Below are 18741 nucleotides of genomic sequence, written 5' to 3'. Positions count from 1 at the left end.
GGACTATAACTTAACGAATGCCAGAAATGGACAAAGCATGTCGAAAATATCAAAATGGCCAAGTTTGAGGCCCCAATCATCAAAGAAGAAGATTTTATAACAGTCCGAATTTTTAAAAGAATAAGAAGATTTGTATGAAAAAAGTTGCTGGAGAGAAAGGCGTTGCTCTCCAGCAACATTTTCCATACAAATCCTCTAAATTTTCCGAAAATTCAAACTGTCGTATAAACTTACTCTTTAATTCCAGGGACCTCAAACTTGGCCATTTTGGTATTTTCGATGTGCTCTTTCCATTTCTGGCATTCTTTAAGTTATAGCCCATAATACCAAAAAATTCCAGGAAAAATTTGGTCACGTGTCCCTAGCTGCAAAGGGCCTATTGACGTCAGTTTTTTTATGCGTCTGTCCTCTTATTGATCATAAATTGGGTCATAATATTATCAAAGTGGCTGTGAAACCACGAGCCGCAGGCGAGTGGTTCCGCAGTAAACTTTGACAATGTTATGACGTAATTAGTAATATACAATGGTGAAAGATAAGCCTCGTTAGTGGATTCCTGCATACTAATGAGTGTCTCTCTACATAGTAATAAGCATCGCTACAACACAATAGCTCGCTCTATATCAATACTGATTGGTCAGTGTAGCCTCTACTACTATGTTTTCAAAATAAAAGCGCGTAACGGCGCAATAAACTTGTTTAAGGCTTGCCCCATTTTTTTCTGGATCTATTGTGGTTTTTTCAGTCAAAATATAGCTCATGAATAAAATGCGCGGGAAACTTTTAAATTGATGCCGAACATGTGTGGGCAATGGTAACGCACTTTGAATAAACAGCAGTCAACAGTACGCTTCGATACCAAAGTTAAATAGGAGCGCAGACGAGTATTTCAATTGTGGCGGACGGCAGCCATTTTAGAGGGTGTAAAGTGGGGTCATTGGCGCGAATCGAGGCGCATGGTAACCGCTCAGCCGAGATAAGGGTTTAATAGGGCGCTCGTGGGTTCAGCGGAGTGAATCGAACGAAATAAAGAGCTACAGCCGAGATAAGAGCCGGGGGGGGGGCACAGCCATATATGGGCTATATAGGTATGTGCCGCTGTGAAGGCTATGGTTTTCAAGCAGTTTACTCTAGGATAGGGTATATAAATCAGAGCGTTTGGGTGTACAATAGGGTATAATTTTTCACAAAACTGACTAGTTGGTTGAAAATTTTATCTAGACTAAGGAAACCAGGAATTGCCACTCAAAAATATAAAAAAATCAAATCGGCAAGTTTAAATTTACGCAAATCAGCCTCAACGGTGTCGATAGATGGGGGGATTTAGGGACTTTACTCTAGTTCAGGGTAGCAAAATTCAACTGAACTAGCTCTGGTATAGGCTAAGGGTTCCAGGGTCCCAGCGGCACATCCCCAGTCAGAAATTCCCAAAGTACCCCCCTCCCCCCGCCCGGGGATAAGAGTCGAAGGGAGACGCCAGACAGTTAAGTACGGATTGTACGTGAAACTTGAACAATGTACAACATTTCCGAAGGATTAGAGCAAGAACTTTGCCGTAAGTTTGATGATATTGCTGACGATGGAGTTTTTCAACGGTACGGAACGCTTTTAGGAGGCGTCAAAACACTCCCCCTTTTCAAATAAAGTCTGATATTTTAGAAGGTGTCAAAACCCCTTTTCTTTTCAAATAAAAGCCCACATTTCGTCAAAAGCACCATCTCACTTTCCGAACTCGAGCTAACACTTTCGTAACTGATCGGAACATTTTTTTACTGTGAAAATGACTTGTTTGAACGTTGATGAAATTCCCGAGGAGTGGTCTCCCATGACTTATGCTCGATTGACTGAGTTGACTCTCCAAGAAATCGTTTTCCTTTGGGCGCTTCCGCTCAAAGGGATTAACTGACAACCGCATGCGGCACACCCCCGATTCAAAGGCGTTACTTTATATTGTATGCCGTATTGTATTTCAGTTTCTATCACGTTCGAAGCGGTCGCATTGTTTTTTGTTTGTTTGTTTGTTTTTTCGTTTTTTTTTTGTTTTTTTTCTACCTCGTGAAGTTTTTCTTTGTTAATTATGGGTAAAACTTGTCGTTGTACCGGCTGCAAGACGCCACTCTCGGAGCATGCATTTGGAAAGTCGGAAAAGAGTTGCACTGGGCCAGGACAAATTCGTGATGTCTCCGTTGTCGAAGAAGACACCGCCCCTCCTTCGCAGTCCGTTACAGTTGAGGTTGAACCAAACGAATCTATAGAGGCCACTCTCGCTTCTTTGCTAGGGGCGGTGAAATCGCTTACCACTGGCCTGAAGGAAGTCCAGGCTGATAATCAGCAGTTGCGTGCCCTCCTTACTCACCAGTCGCCGATAAGGGAAGTTCCCGTTCCATCTACAAGCACTGGCGGGGCGACGGCTTCGGGAGTTACTTTGCCTGAGTTGCGCGCAATGCAAGACTTGTCACAACAAGCCGATCTACGCGTCGCTCAGCTTGGGCTGGCGGATTCCAGTGATAGTGACTCGGACCACGGCGAGATTGAGCCGTCCGCGCACGTCCGCATTAAAGACAAGAGTGCGTCAAATGGTGGTGGTAAGTCTTTGAAATACGGGAAGGAATCAAAAATTACGACTATTGTCCTTTATCCTCAGTTATGGCCGCATAGCTTCCTCAGTCTCACGAATGCTCATCGTGATATTAAATATGATGACCTGACGTTAGAGGAGTTCGTTGCTGGTTACGGACAAATCCTCCCATCCCCCGACATTGTGGAGATCGAGCGTTCCGCTTGGCTTAAGCATTTGGTGTCCCTCATGTATTTTGCCCGGCAGTACGAGTGGCAAGCTGTACTCAGTTTTCACGAAGTTGTTCTTCTGGAGATCGAGCGAGGCCTTCACAAGTGGGGCGATTCCTTGTTTCATTTAGAGAGCCGTACTCTCTACAGGCATCCTAAGACGCAACAATCGTCTACAAGTGGAGGATCTTCACCTTCTTCAACCACAGCCTTGTATTGTCGAGATTTTCAACGGCAACAATGTTCTTTTAATCAAGCCCATCATGGCTATCTTCGCGGCGAACGAAAGTGGCTGCCGCATATTTGCTCCGACTGCTGGGTGCAATCAAGAAACAAGAGCACCATCGCGCTGGTTCGTCCGAATGTACCTTTGCCTCTGCACGTTCGGAGATCAAAAAACTAACTCCCTCGAACACATTCGTCCACCATGGTCATCCGTGGATGAACGTGTTCCTTGTTTTTCCGAGGATGTTGAACATGACATTTTATCTTCTAGACTTGACCGTTTTCATGATGCAGCGGCTCCCTTCGATTGTACCGAGTCTGTTTGCGGTTCAAGTTCTAATTTACAGTCGAGTTTTTCTCAATATTTCTCGCCTCGTGCGGTTTGTTATTCTTATCGGGATGTTCATGATTCGTGGCTCAAACTGGTGAACCGAATTATTTAGTTGCTAGGGTTCCTGTACCCTCCACATTAAACATTTCTACATGGCACGAACTACTTCAAGATCATGAGGACAGTGTTGTTTAGTAAATGGCTTGAACCCAGGAATATCAGTAGTTCGTATAGTGTGATCGTCCGGGTGAGGGTAGTTCTGAAAAGAACTGTTGTTGGTGACTGACGTTTCGACAACCTGAGCGGAAGTCATCTTCAGAGTCAAGTGAATAGTGTTTGTCAGTCGATGATGTTATAAGTCTGGTCCGTTGAACGTGATTGGTCAGTATAGCCATGATGGTATTGGCTGAAAGACTCGTGTAAAGTTTGTCATCAGTCATTGGTGGGTTTCAATCCGTCTATTGTTAGTCAAATAGGTCGGCTTTTGGTCCGTGTATCGTTAAGTCGGTCTGTTAGAAGTCCGTTTGTCGGTTTCGTTTCCGTCATGGATAAGTCGTTCGTAAGGCGCCGGTAGTTGTTGACATCTGTTAAGAGGCGTTTGTTCTAGGTTAGTGTACCAGCTTTCCAGAGTCAGTAGTTGAAAATAGTTTGTACTGTAGGTTAAGCACTGAGCAGAGTCCCAGTCAATGTTGTGGTTTGTCAGTTGATGATGTACACCAATGTGATTGTTGGCATCACCATTTCTCGTGGCTCGTTTGTGGCTTCGCCTCTTAATACCGTGGCCAAACGGGATTCGGATGAACGCAGAGTTATTGTCGATTTAAGCTGGCTCTGCGGTACTTCAGTAAACGACGGAATTCCGTGACTCATTTCTAGGCGAGCCCATTTCAATGACGTATCCGATTACTGATTCTACTGCGGATGCCGTGATTTCTCTGGGTCCGTGTTGTTTGTTCTACAAACGCGATCTTAAAAAAGCGTATCGTCAGTTTCCTGTGGACCCCAAAGATTATCATTTACTGGAGTACACGTACCTGAGACAATCAGTTCTATTTTGATACGGTCCTTGCCATGGACTTACGTTCTGCGACTATGGCCTGTCAGCGATCTACCTCAGCTGTTTCCTGGATTTCTCGACAACAGGGGCTCTCTTTGTTCAATTATCTGGATGACTTTATCAGAGTCTCTCCTCCTAATAGAGGGGCACATGGGGGGTGCTGAACACCGCAGCACCGCAAAAGAAATTAACAAACACCGCATCACCGCAAGAAAGGTCAACGAAACACCATCACCGCAACACGTATTTTTAGCGCCATGGTTCGAGTCTACACTTAAAATAATACTTTTATACCTCAACAATTTTCCACAAAATAAGCACATCACAACGCTATTCATTGCACATATGTCGATACTGCTGATGCCTGTAAATCGGTTTACTTGCTCTTGTGAAGAAACCTCGCGCGAAGCTAGGAAGCGGACGAAGAAAAAAAGAGAGGAGCCTCAAGAGATGGCCTTTACCCCGGATCGATCTCTTCTTCTACTTCGCTCACTTTTCTTGGTGTATAAACCCACTGACTAAAGCTCTATCTGGACCGAAAGTATTGCTTTCTCGAGCTAGCTGTGTTTACGTTCGATATCGATAATCGTTTGAAAAAAATAGAAGGTCAAGAAAGTCGCAAGACCTTGGAGCGGGTATAGACCGGTATCAGAATGACCTCTAGACGAAGCCGAATAGCAAAAGGAAAAAAATAGTAAACGTGTGTAAGTTACAAAGCTTCCTTAGCTTAGAAAGCCTTCTTTCTTCCTTGCCGACACGACATCTGAATATATTTTGTGGCCGGTAGTTTTCGCCGCCTTTTCCTTTTTTCGTAGGAAAAAGCTGCCTAGTCAATAATACATTATATTCGGCCTCGGCGTTTCCAGAATTTCCAGGATTGTTTCTGTCCTCGCTCCTCCACATGTCTACCGAACACTGAGCTCTGGGTGGCAGAGGTCGAGTTACTTGTCAAGTTATGTATAAATGAAAACAGCTTCGGATTGGCAGCCGAAGCATATTGAAGATTGACTAGAAAGTGATGGTCTGTATTTTGTTACAAATTATTAACCTCAATGGTACGTGTTTGTCATAAATTAGCATGGATTAACGAAGTTAGGTCAAATTTAGGGTTGAGAAAGGTAAATCAAAACACCCCAGCACCGCAAACAATTTCATTTCACCGAACACCGCAGCGTGAAAAACACAAACGTCGCACACCGTAGGGTTTGAGATCACCGCAACACCGCAAGTTGAGATTTTATTCACCGCATCACCGCATTAAAAAAAAACATCAACACCGCAACACCGCAACACCGCAACACCGCAACACCGCAACACCGCAACACCGCAACACCGCAACACCGCAAATCCCCATGTCCCCCTCCTAATACGGCCACTACTGTTTTTCAAGTGCTCGGAGATTTGTTAACATGGCTCGGGCTTCAAGAGTCTAAAGAAAAATCTTGTTCGCCTTCGCCTGTAATGATTTGTTTGGGCGTTCAGTTAGACACGAACAATTTAACGCTGTCGGTGAGTTCCGAGCGTCTCTGTGAGATTGACCAATTGTTGGAACAGTGGCTCACTAAGCGCACTGCCACAAAATCAGCTCTGCAGTCTCTCGATCGTTGGCAAATTAGTGTTCGTTTCCAAGACTTATCATGGTGGCGCCGATTCTTGCGGGAGTATAACGGTGTATCTATGATTAACATTGCCAAGTGGACTTCTCCGTATGAGGTGTTTTCGACCGATGCGTGTCTTGCTGGCTTCGGCGGCGTGTGTGATGACCAGTATTTCAATGGGGTTTTTCCGCCTTTTATTTCTGACCAGAACCTTGACATCAGTCTTTGGAACTTTTGACAATCGTTGTTGCCTTGAAATTATGGGGAGCTCGTTGGACAGGACTTCGCATCACTGTTCGTTGTGATAACGAAGCGGCCGTAACTGTGGTGAGTACAGGACGGTGTCGTAATCCTTTAATGAATTCCTGTTTACGTGAGATTTGTTACCTCGCTGCCCTTTGCGAGTTTGAAGTCTGTGCTGCGCATGTTCCCGGTGTATCGAATCGTGCTGCGGATCTTCTTTCCCGATGGGATTCTTGCTCCTTATCAGCAAAGGAACAATGCACCTACGAAGGCTATGAATCACACCACCGACACGGTAAGTTGAACAAAGGCCGAAGCCTTTTAGGGAAGGTACGTTTTTAATTGGGGGGGAGGGGAGGGGGGTGGGCCGGGGCTTCGGAGGGGAGGGTCATTAGTAAATTTTTTTGCAAATTGGGGAGGGTCAAACCTGCTTTATTCGCAACCGGGGTAGGGTCAGTTTTTTTTTGGCGAGGAAAAAATTACTCCATGTTGCTTAGTTGACTCTTATTTGTTAACAAACACGCGAAGTGCATAGAAACCTAAATTTTGTATATACAAGCAAAGCTACCAGTCAAGATTAATCTAAATTATTTACAAGTGTCGAAATATTACTGTACATCAAAAAATTATCTTGTACCAACTAACATAGTTGTCTCTCTCGACCCGTGCCCGCTTTCGTCCATATTTTGAGAGCGGTAATGTTTCTGCGCAGGGTTCTGGTGTAAAACCAGTCACTGGTGACGATTCGTTATTTAAGCTACTCGAGCTTGAACCGACAACTCGATCTACTACATCACTTTGCGAGTCAGTTTCAATCTCGGAAAGTGATGAGGTCACTTGTTGCTGCACATTTCTTAGTGAGGGCTGCCGAGGTTGTTGACACTCCATTGAATCGTACAGCAAGCTGCCTATGTGCGCTTTGATCATTGCGACCTTTTCAGCTTTCTTCCCTTTGAAGGTGATCTTGTGATGGGAAAAGTACAAGGATAGCTCGTCCACCCACAAGGACGACAGCTTATCGGAGTTGTACAGTCCAACCCAGTCAATGTCATTGTACTCCCGGTTCACCCGCTCCATTCGCTCCCCTTCAGTCTCCTCTTTCTTCTTTTCCTTGCGCATTTTTATCTGGGCGAGGTGCGCAACATACTCTGCCACAAGTTTTTCGAGGACAATGTATTTATCTGAAAACTTTCTAATACACCTCACTGTCCCCACTGACTAGTTCACTTTCCTCAAACAATCGCTTAATCTGAGCAAGTTGCTCCATCTGACCTCATGAAATCCTAGCATTCACCAAAAGCGCATTGCCCTCTTTCTATTCCTCACACATCCTTGCCCATTTTCAAGTTTTCACCGAGCAATCACACACCACGCAATTAACTGCTTTGTGCGCAGACACGGTTATGCGAGGAACACTTCCGGTTAGTTATTTTCACTTCCGGTCATTTTGTCTTGGAGGAGGTGGGGGGAGGGTCAGATGTTTTTGTGTAGGTATTTGTGAAGGGTCATGCATTAATCCATTCTGGGAAGTGGGAGCGCCACGACTTTTTTCCTCCAAAATGTCTAAAATGCCCCGACCCACCCCCCCCAATAAAAAACGTACCTTCCCTTATAAACCTTTTTTTCCAGTTTTACAAGGTCAGTCAAGGTCAAGGTCACTGATTTCTTTTATCCCCGTAGATCGAAACCAGTAAAGAGTTACCCTGTACGTTTGACCAGCTGATGGAAGAATATTCTCAGCGAGAAAAAGTGAGTTTGATATCTTTCGTAAAAGCTCAACGATGTTTCTAAATATTTTACGTAATATCACTCTCGCAAACTTGCTTTCTTTAAGGTATCAAGCAATGTGTAGTTCCAGAAAATATCCATACTTCCCCCACGGAAAGGATTTTTTCTAACACCTACCCACCCTTCTGGAAATTCCAGTTAAGCTTCATACATTTCTTTAAATTTTTTGGTCCTCCAGTACCCCCACCCCCCAGGAAATGCCAATCCCTTCTGTGGGGGAAGTATGGATATTTTCTGGAACTGCACAATGAATTAGTTAACGTTTCGGTGGAAAACAGCGATACGGATGGAAATTTCAGCGGCGTTGAGGTAAGTTTTGATATCTTTTTATGCACATGAAATGCTTTTAACACAGATCAAATGCTAAAGCTATTTATTTTATATTTTCTAGATTTCCGCTATGGATATCGCTACTTCACCCGATATGGATATCGCGCTGAAAGTTTCCTCCGTGTTGCATTAAGATTCTTTTTTTCTTAGTAAGTAGAGTACTTTTTTCGGCGACAGCAATCAGTGATTTCTTGTTGGCTAGAAGTTTCCTTTTGGCCAGTTTACTGAGAGGCACTGTTTCCTTTAGGATGTTTAACACACACTCGCAAATGGTTTTCACTAATGCCTCATCGGCAACTTTTAAAATAGCTTTGCGTTGAGCTGGAGTACACTTGGCAAGGACCTTTAGAAAATCGTGGTTCTTTCTCAGTCACTGGGCCATGCTCAAATGGCTTACAATGCTACGATTGACTCTTTTTATACCTTTCTGACGTAAGCATACTAAGTCTCCATGGGAAAATGTTCGTTCTCAACCGGAAGTCGTTGGGCGTTTCCGGTTTAATATCACATAAAAAGTAGCCATATGGTCTTTTCGTCGCATCTTGGAACGATTCCTGCATGTATTTGGTATGACCAGGGAACATCTGCTTTGCTAAATAGGTGACCTGACTGCTATCGCGTGGAGATTTGAACAAAACCAAATAGTGACAGTTCAAACTCAGATCTCTCAGTATTTTTTCCGCGATGAAAGATGTTTTGCAAAATAAAAATTACATAGCCTGCATAGCAGCCGCGAGACGAAATTTCGTTTGCTTGGTTACCGTTTTTCCATAGCCTGAATTGCCCACCTAAGAAATAAAATAAACCTTGTTTAAGTTTTCTGTACGTACGAAACAAGTTTCCCACCCCACGTTTCCCTGTACATGTTTAAAATCAACTTAACAATTTCATGGTATCTGTTATGATAGCTTTCCTAGGGTCCGCGTCACCTGCTCGTCTTGCGTCTAATACCGCATCTCCAAAGGGTTTGAAGCACGGCTCAGGCGTGAACTCTATGACCTGGTGTACTTTGGTCACCTCCAAACCATGCTCCAAGTACCATTTGAAAAGGGGTGTAGCCAACAAGATCTTTTCGCCTTTCATGCTCCCAATGAGGCTGCGACGTGGTTGAGCCATGATGTTGTCCTCCTCAGCGAAGGTTTTCATGAAATCCCCAATATCAACGCGGCTGATGTTGGTGGTTTTAAAGACGGGGCACACTTCTGAGAACTTGTCTTTCAGGTGATCTGGCAGGCGAATGTCCACTTCCACGCAACCAAATAAACGCTCATTTCGCACCTCGCTCAAAATTCGCTCGAGGCTTACAATCGTCACTTTGTCAAGGCTTCGTCTGACTTCCGTGGCGATGAAGTGCTGTAAGGCTCTATTCGTTTTTTCCATCTTTCTCCACTGACACTGCCACAATTCAACAAGATTGTTGCAATTGCTTCGAATGTAATCGGAATTGGCTCTGGTTTCTTCCAACAGTTCCACCGTGGGCTCATTGTGCCTCTCGTTAAAAGTTTTCCCTCGGTTAAGCGCTCAATCGTGGCCGTGCCAATAACAGCCATGAAACTGATACGCGGTTTGTCCCTCCGCGTGAAAACCATCCACGGGAAAACCATCCATGCTCATGCTTCCTTACGGCTTAAATTCGTCTTCTGACAGCCTTCTTGTAAAGCTTCTCGTTGGCATGTTCTGCATCAGAGCCCACAGATAAAGCGCATTTGTGTCGTAACCCACAATTTCCTCGCATAGCCTAGCATCCTGGCCTTTCTCTACCTCTCTGAGTTTCGTCTCTCCGGCTTCGTGGTAACGGTGAGAGATGATGCCAGGCCCACCGGTTTTGTTGTCTTTAATCAGGTTATAGAGATCTTTGTTTGCTTGGTCGAACAGACTAAAATACGTTTGTCCTTCAAGAAATGAAAACAGATATTCATCGTGAGGCTGGGACCAGAGATACCATCTTTAAACATGTTGATCTTTCTCTCCTGCCAGAAGGCATTCATTTTCAGTCTGCTGCCTCCAAGAAGGGCACCACATCAAGGTCATTATACCACATTAAAATATGTTAAAAGGTTTGCATTTCGTTTTCCTCTCAAACTTGCTCAAAGTAGGCATACTCTTTTTCACTAATGTTGGTGTTTTTCAGCGATGACTGGAACATTTCACGGGGTGGCAGCGGTATTCCTTCTAACTTGCCCAGTGCGTTCACCCACTCATACGGAAAAAACCTTTGGTCTGTTCACATTTGTAGACTTTCAGGAAATGATTATAACTGAATCCCGGCGCGAGATAGTTGGTGATATCCAGGAACTTGAGATATTCGGTCTTGAGACTCATATGTTGCTGTTTCTTTTTACAGTAAACTTGATTGGTTAAGTCTCAATGAGGTAGGCAAATAAAAATTCTTTGACAGCGTTGAGATCGTACTTGCCAGAATTGAAGCCCAGTGCAGGAAGATCACTAAGGTACTCTGTCAGTTTTTCAGCCAGCTCGTTCGACACTTTGTTGTCGCTGGTTAGTGCTTGTCCGAACAACAGGTCTTCACATTCGGCAATTTCTTCTCGCCTCTGTCTCTGCTCGTGTCATCTCTCCTGATCCAACAACACGTTTAATCTTCTATAAAACGAGGGGTCGCTCTCATTGATTTCATCACTTAGAAACGCGCGGTGTTGTTCGTTCTCTGGCTCGATTTCTTCCTCGTCCTCCTCGTCAGCACTTACCATCAAATTAATGCCTCGACTCTCATCGTCACTTTCTTCTCCTTCGCTTTCATCTTGGATATCGACTAGAGTATGTGCCAGTCGGTCTTCGTTTAATTCCCCGCGGTTAGAGACAGATTCTTGTCTAAGTGCTTCAAAGACAGATGCTCGCAGTGCAAAGTGAAGCTTTTGGTACTTATAGAAGCCAGGTACTCTACAAATTCTTTAAGTAATTGGTTTGAGTCGCCGTCAGAGACAAAACATTTGGCTTCCTGGCTGTCAGGAACGTTACTGCAAACACTCAAGGGTACATGTGCGGATTGCCAGGTCAACTTCTCTGTATTCTTTTCTTGATTCGCGTTTTCCTTGTCGAAGAAGCACTCGAAATCGAAGGCTGCACGGTAAGGGAAGTAGCACCCTTCTTCAGGTACGATAATATCTTCGTCTTCGAGCTCTTCAAATATTGTTTTCGAGACAGGATAGGCTCTGCCGGGTACTTGAGGTGGGCTTTACCATCACAAGTCTGCTCGAGTCCCCTTAACTTATTGGCACCTTTCCAATACTTGCTGCAGCGTGAACAACAAAAAGACTTGCTGTAGCGGGCTAGGTCTCTGATATAGGAGAAATGATTTTCGTAGAGATTGAGGTACAGAGTCCTGTCAAAGTGGCGATGTGAGCGACGGATGAGCGTGGCGGCGATATCAGGAGTATTCTCTTCCTCATGATCTTGTTCACTCGATCCGTGTGTCTGTGTTGTTGCGAAACTGTATATGAATATTAACTTCAAATAATTGTTCAGTTATCTTCACCCCATGGAACTTCTTACCGCAAATCCCTGTTTCTCGGCACGTCTCATAATAATACTTGGTATCTCGCTCTAAATTCTTCGTGTGGCAGCCGTTATGGAGAGTCAGACAGCGGAAGAAACATTGATTGTCTTCATACGGTTTACCTCTTTGATGGTTACGATCGAGATGGGTGATTCCATGGTTATCCACGATGTAGCCGGGAAGATATTTACCTCGTCCGATGGGGTGATCGCGGATTTTCGTGACATTCGTAATAAGATTGACGACTCATTTAGAGGTCGGTCTCCGCTGGCGAATCCACTCCAGGAAATCGATGTTGCTGGTGTCTTGTATAGCGCACTCTACATCTTCGGTATTGGAGATTAGAAACGGCTGTTCTAACACTAAGTTGTTGTTCGCGGATGGATGATGCTATTGGAGTACGCCTGTTTCGGTGTTACGGAGAATAAAACTAAAAGCGAAGTTCACTTAAAACACGGTCAGCTGGTTAGGAAAGATACGGCTTAGCTGCTCGCGAAGACCGGCAGGACTGATCGGCTTTTGTTCAACTTACCGGTGTGATTCATAAACTCCGTAGGTGCATCGGATTGATCGGATATAAATTATAAAAGAATAAGGAATTGTTAGCCGAGAACCTTGAGGGAAGAGGGAGTCAAAACAAGATCAATCAAGCTATCAATCAATCAATCAATCAATCAATCAATCAATTTCAATTTACCTCGATTTCTTGGAGAGTCAACTCAGTCAATCGAGCATACTACGATTATCAGTTGAGAAAGGTACGAAGGAAGTTTGGTTACGAAGTTTTGGCCTTAAAATTATGGTGTTATCATGGGCAACTTACCTCGTTTCCGTTGGTAACAATATCAACAGCCGTGCATCGCCTGTCGCGTCGCCTACAATTTCGCGCGCTTTGCTGCCAATGACGTCAGAGGCCGACAAGTTGCCAATGGATACGGAGCCAGTTGCTCGTGACAACAACAGGATTTTTACGTTAAAACTTGGTGACTAAACTTTCGTCCCGCCTTACTGAACTGATAATCGTGGTAAGTCATGGGAGACCACTCCTCGGGAATTTCATCAACGTTCAAACAAGTCATTTTCACGGTAAAAAAATGTTCCGATCAGTTACGAAAGTGTTAGCTCGAGTCCAGAAAGTAAAATGGTGCTTTTGACGAAATGTGGGCTTTTATTTGAAAAGAAAAGGGGTGTATTTTGACGCCTTCTAAAATATCAGACTTTACTTGAAAAGGGGGAGTGTTTTGACGCCTTCTAAAAGGGTTCTGTACCGTTGAAAAACTCCATCGTCAGCAATATCATCAAGCTTACGGCAAAGTTCTTGCTCTAATCTTTTGGAAATGTTGTACATTGTGCAAGTTTCACGTACAATCCGTACTTAACAGTCTGGCTTCTCCCCTCGACTCTTATCTCGGCTGTAGCTCTCTATTTCGTTCGACGCACTCCGCTGCACCCACTAGCGCCCTATAAAACCTTATCTCGGCTGAGCTGTTACCATGCGCCTCGAATCGCACCAATGACCCCACTTTGCACCCCCTAAAATGGCTGCCGTCCGCCCCAATTGAAATACTCGCCTGCGCTCCTATTTGACTTTGGTATCGAAGCGTACTGTTGACTGCAGTTTATTCAAAATGCGTTTACCATTACCCACACATGTTCCGCATCAATTAAAAAGTTTCGCGCGCATTTTATTCATGAGCTTTATTTTGACTAAAAAAACCCAATAGATCCGGAAAAAAATGGGGCAAGTTTAAATAAAAATAGTAGTAGAGGCTTGACTGACCAATCAATATTGATATAGAGCGAGCTATTGTGTTGGAGCAACGCTGATTATTATGCAGGAAGACACTCATTAGTATGCAGGAATCCCTTCAATAGTATGCAGGAATCCACTATTTAACGAGGCTTATCTTTGACCGGGGTATACTACTGCAATTCATCATCAATGAGAGGACTGAAGCTTAAAAAACTGACGTCAATTTGTTTTTTACAATAACAAGACCCCAAAATGGTCAAATGCTGGGAATAAATGAGGAGAAAAGACGCCGTAAATTTGCCGTAAGCAAAATTAAGTGAATTTTATTCAAAATGACGCGAACATTGTCAATCGCTTTTATCGCTTTTTGGTTGGTCCATAAAATTTCATTGGTCAAAAAGTTGATAGTGTAACAGTTGAAAGTTGAACTTGAAACCTTGCATAAATTAAAATTTTATCCGTTTGTACTCTTCTTGATGATAAAAACGAGCCAACCAGCGCGCGAGAAATTAGACAGTTATTGTAAAACAACCATTCGTAAAAAACTCTAACGAGCGAGTAACTCAGATACTAGACAAGAAAGATGTATTAAGGTTACAGTATACCTTCAGATCGGCAATTTTCTTCAAATTTGGATTTTTGGTTCAAAGTAATGGTCTAAGATTAATCTCTAATTTCTGAAAACAAAATTGAAAAAAACTTGATATTGGCGGAGAAATGGAGGTTTTACGTTACGGCCGGAAGTAAAAGTTCCCTCTTGATTGACAGCGCTATAACGTGTACGCAATCAACCGAGACTACTTTCGCGGGAATATGTGGATACCACGAATTGGCTGGCTACTCAGATCCAAGCATTTTTCGTATTAGATGTAATTCTATTAAGTTATAAGTAAACATGGACCACGGAAAACTCTGTTTACCAGTTCGAAAAAGTGAAGAACGAATGAAAACTCGTCAGTGAGTGAAGAAGCGAAAGTTGGCCTCGCGGATGAAGCTATAGCTATCGTATCAAGCGGGCAAAAAGATAGAGTCAAGAGAAGAGAAAGGTTCTGTAAAAATTTGGGAACTCGACAGCTATAACAGCGACGTTTACATTGACTCTTTTGTTGAGTCCGATACCGATGAATCGTCCAACTCATTGAGATCCATTGGAATATAATCCATGCACATGTTTGCTCCGCCGCGCTTTCTTTTGTTCAGTTTGTTCTCGTCTCCCAGCCACTCTAGCGTTCGTATCCGTTTTCGTCTTCCCCATTTTGCCAGACCAGCTTCAAGAAAAACCGAGCTACAGAAAAATCATCTCTCCGCCTTGAGCGCATTGCGAAACACAAGGGTTTTTTCGAGATTCACGCGTAAATTTCACCGCGAGTTAATGGTAGTAAATTTTCCAAGCGCTAATTGGCTCAGTGATCTGAGAACCCAGCTGAAGGCGTTTGTGGGCGGAGTCTGTTTGCGAAGCAAGAGATTTTTCTTAGCGCTGTTTTCTCGAATAAATTTTTTCGCTTGAAGCAGACACTTTAAAGAGTTACAACTCAAAGGGGATTTGTTTGATTGCCCTCAAATTTGGACAGTAGCTAGATTAACATATAAAAAACAAAAACGTGTCTGCGAATTGTTTATTTCGAAATATTTTTCCTCCGAGAGCAATTTTTGTACGATCACTTCACATTTTTTAAATCTTATTTCGAAAATGTTCTGTAACTTTTTACTGCAATTGAATGTGGCAAAACGCAGACACGCTTTTTTAGCGCTTTTTGTCCTGAAACCGAGGAAAAAAATAAATTGGCGAAAAACAAAATTCGCTTTGACTTGTAGCTTCCAAAAGGTGATTAGGACACTCGCATTTAGTGGCCGTGAAAAACTCGGCAGTTCATTTTATTTCAAAATTTTTGGTATGGTTTGATAGCAGCTCTATAAGCTTTAATTTGATATAGGGGTTTAGGTATCTACAGCTTAAACCGGACGCGCTACATCGCTTGGACGTGAGACACCCCTGAAGGTATACGGTAACCTTAAACAACAAATCTATTTGGAACTACTTTATGCTAGTTGCATTTAGTTCACCAGTTAAGTTCTCGAAAATTACTTTTCCGGTGTGAAATTTCGTGCAAAATTTAAAGTTGTACTACAAAAAGAATTTCTTTCAGTCGTTGCAAATCACTCGAAATCAGACTTTTTTACCTTAAATTGAGAAGCAGATAGCGGGGAAATTCGTTAAGTGTATTCCACAGAAATTCTCTCTCTCAAATAGGGCAACCATCAGAGAGGTAAACTCGACTGAAATTGACTAAGTTTTAGCTTAAAATTGTACGGAGAGAGACACAAGATTACACGCCATTACAGCGCCGAGCAACAGTAAACTCTCACAACTTCAAAAAACTCAATTGAATTTACTTACAGTGACTTCCTTGCCATTTAAAGTTGAACAGAGATAAACTTGCGTTGATTAATCGTCTATGGAAGTGAAATGATTGACGATTACTGCAAATTCGTTCAAGAAAATAGATCAACTCGACGGATTCCACCCGCTGTGGCGGTCCGGATGGGAAAATTTCGCCCGCTCCAGGAACCAACCAGATTGCAGGATTTGTTGAATTCCGCCCGCTCACGAGCTGAGAAAAAGATAAAAGACTAATATAAAAAAGGCTAACTCATTGGTACTCAAGAAGCCACTTGCCTCGAAGGCTTTTCTTGCGAAGAATAAAATCGATCTCAGGGGAAAAGCTTGACAAGCAGCAATGTTACAACATGAAAGCTATAAACAAGCGGGAAATGTTCGAAATGTGCGAAAATAAAGTATCGTATTGTATCGTTCCCAGGGCCTAGCGCGCCTGCTGCCTTGTCGGGAACACCCATCTTATTGAAAATATCAACCGTTTGAGCCGACTTAAACGAAAAGTATGATGATCAGTTAAAAGAATTAATCTCGTGTTCCATTCCTTGAGATAGCGGTCTCAGATAGATTTTACTCTGCAATGGCATCAATATAACATTGCTATCACACGTCCACAGTCCTACATTCCATAGTCCAGCTCTGGGTTAGTGATTACTGTCATGTGACACCGGGGAGAACCCAGCAGGACGTGAGCGTCGTTTTAGATCTTCAGCAGAACAGACTTTACCCGAGTAATTTGGCTTTTACTAATATCCTGCAATCATGGGTTGATTTCATGTTTTTACCAGGCTTGTTATCATGCAGCCCTCTCATCAACACAGTGGTGATTAACGTTTCTCAGGCTGTGAATTCAGTTCATACCTCGTCTGTCGATCAGTCAGGTAAGCGTTCAAAGTGTTGTTGATCCTTGGGTTTGTTTGTAGCCGAAACATGAAAGGTCCTTAAGATCAATCTTTGTAGACAAGTCATATAATGATTAAGCATAATTTCCGAAACAAATATGTAGAAATATGAGCTAAAAATGACTGGATTTTTTATTGCTAGAGAGGTTTCTTACTAACAGTTAATTACAAAGTTAATTTTGCCGACACATTCCTGTGGACAGTTGTTGAGCGTGAAGCTATTAATGAGTTTCTGAATACTTTTGAGGTTATTGCGTTCAAACGATTCCTTGATTAATACAGCTTGATACATTGTATGCCTGAAATTCGATTTGTTAGGGAATTCTAATTTAATTTATCTTCACATGAAAGCATCTTAGCTTAGCGCCGGCCATATATAAGATGCTCGCATTAGTTGCCACAATCAAACAGCCTTCAGGAACACTCGATCGATTAAATTTTTACATGGCTGCCTTTACATTGAATGTGCTTTTAATTGTCCAAAACAGATGCCCGCCCTTATCTACTGGTTTGCATTTACGTTAGAAAAGTCGCTATCTACTTTGCTCGAAAGGATTTTTGCTGATGGTTAAAATTTAGAATAATTTGAAAAGTGTATTGAATTATTTGATCACGCATCCCTGCTTCGTCAGTTATAATGTTAATTAGTTAACAGCTTTCTTCATAATGGATTCAGTTTGAAGAGATTATAAGCAGTGCAGTGGTTAGTTGTTTTTGTTATGTCACTGTTGAAGGAAACTTGGAACAAATATTCACTGTTGAAGCCCTGATCCACCAAATACTATACGTATTACATATATGTTTTACCGAACTTTCTAATCAGTATACAGTGTATTTGCATTTCATGCATCATCACAGCTTTGTAATAAATGCGAGGGCTGAAAATCAGCTCCAGTGCCTGGTGGCCAGCCGAGCTAGTTTCCTTGCTTTGTTAGTTGCCCAGGTCAAAATTAAGTGGTCTTGGATTTGCACTATATTTAAAGAAATGCACGTTTAACGGATTTTACAGTGGTTATATATCAATCACAAGCAACCTCCAGCACAAAAAGAGTCTAGACAAAGTTTTGGTGGACGTCAATCATCTCCGCCTCCTTGCCGACTGCATGCAAAATTTACCTGAAAAAGTGAAACCTTACAGCGGTCCACTCATAAAAATTATCATTTTACTTTCAGTATGTAGGGCTAGTTCACTAAATACATTGGCGGTAAATATTCCTTGAAATTTGTAACTGAAGACGAGCAGGTTGGGTTTCTCAACGGCCATTCGCATGCATGAAAGACCCCGAGAGCAAGCAAATATACATGCAAACAAATTATTTCTGCATGTATTTGTGTTAGGGCTATGGACTGAACAAGACTAAAACGTCTTATAAACCTTATAATTTTGTAAGGTAATAACTTATAAGTTTTATAGAATTACATTGTAAGTATTGTTCAGTCCGTAGCCCCAAGAAAAACACGTGCAGAAATAATTTGTTTTCGTCACAGGCGGCCCAAGCTCACAATGCGAGGAGTTTTTTTTTTTAATCTTTATGTGAACGTTCAGCGCGCGTTGCAATCTCGGTCGTTATGTAATAGTAGATGAATAAAGTGGCCGTAATAACGAGGTGGCTGTATTAGCGGGGAGGTCGTAAGGAGGGGTTCCACTTTTTGCAAAAAGTTGAATCTCACGACGTTCACAAATATTCTGAACAGGATAACAGCGGGTCAAAACGGATAACAATGTCCTTTGTTAGCAACTTACTAGTAATTTTATTACAGATTTCTGAAAATTTTTAATTCATTCCTTTGAGTTACTGTCCTTATTTTTACTGTAGT

General features: G+C 42.6%; 1 protein-coding gene, 1 long non-coding RNA gene and 2 pseudogenes across 8 annotated transcripts in view; all 4 read left to right on the top strand.

The window, feature by feature from the left end:
- The window catches only part of LOC145499354 (uncharacterized), a 161253-nt gene that overhangs the window by 108261 nt on the left and 34251 nt on the right, over positions 1-18741 (top strand). The window lies entirely within an intron of this gene.
- Positions 784-3515, top strand: LOC145499363 (uncharacterized; annotated as a pseudogene).
- LOC145500142 (uncharacterized) lies at positions 3546-6583 on the top strand (annotated as a pseudogene).
- The window catches only part of LOC145499374 (uncharacterized), a 12340-nt gene continuing 9517 nt past the window's right edge, over positions 15919-18741 (top strand). The window contains exon 1 of the long non-coding RNA XR_014050923.1: positions 15919-16902. This is a non-coding gene — a long non-coding RNA (uncharacterized LOC145499374). The remainder of the gene's footprint in view (positions 16903-18741) is intronic.

Source organism: Orbicella franksi, chromosome 10 (genome assembly GCF_964199315.1).
Source record: "Orbicella franksi chromosome 10, jaOrbFran1.1, whole genome shotgun sequence".
Lineage (NCBI taxonomy): Eukaryota > Metazoa > Cnidaria > Anthozoa > Scleractinia > Merulinidae > Orbicella > Orbicella franksi.
Note: the sequence above shows the minus strand (reverse complement) of the source record. Positions and strands in the feature narration are given on the sequence as shown.